We start from the raw sequence: 638 nt of genomic DNA, 5'->3' as shown, positions 1-638 counted from the left end.
TATAGCAAGGAGGGGAGTGATAAACTTTTCAGTCTAGGAGCAGAGTTCCCTAGGACCATCAACAGAGAAGAGCAGAGAGCGGGACTCTACCCAGAGAAGCAGTGATGCCTGAGATGGAGGCAGAGACAATGACGTGGAGAGATGGAGCAGCTGGGGACTTGAGATCCAGAGAGGGAGAGGGGCTGTGTGTTGATGAAGGGGGGGGGGAGAGGGCAGCAGGCTTGCAGGGTATATATACCCTTTGATTCCTTGATGGTGCATGGAGGGGAGTGTAACCACGGCAATGAAACGATGTACGATAGAATGAATGTAAAACTCATGTTCTCCCATGGAAATTATCACATAATTCACAATAAAATATTAAAAAAAAAAGAGTAACTGATGAATTTATTAAATCAGTGTAGTATCTGAAAAGAAGGTAGAATTACGGCTTTGTTTTTTGTTTGTTTTTTACTTTTTATTGTGATTTGGGCGAAAGTTTACAGAGCAAACTGGTTTTCCATTCAACAATTCATACAGTTTGTGTGATGACATTGATTGCAATCCCCATTGGGTCTTGATCTTTCATCCTTTAATAAATAGCATAAATTTAAAAAAAAAAAAAAGAGAGTGAGAGAGATGGGGATAAGATTCTTATG

This window comes from Chrysochloris asiatica, unplaced genomic scaffold (genome assembly GCF_000296735.1).
Source record: "Chrysochloris asiatica unplaced genomic scaffold, ChrAsi1.0 scaffold00109, whole genome shotgun sequence".
NCBI lineage: Eukaryota > Metazoa > Chordata > Mammalia > Afrosoricida > Chrysochloridae > Chrysochloris > Chrysochloris asiatica.
Note: the sequence above shows the minus strand (reverse complement) of the source record.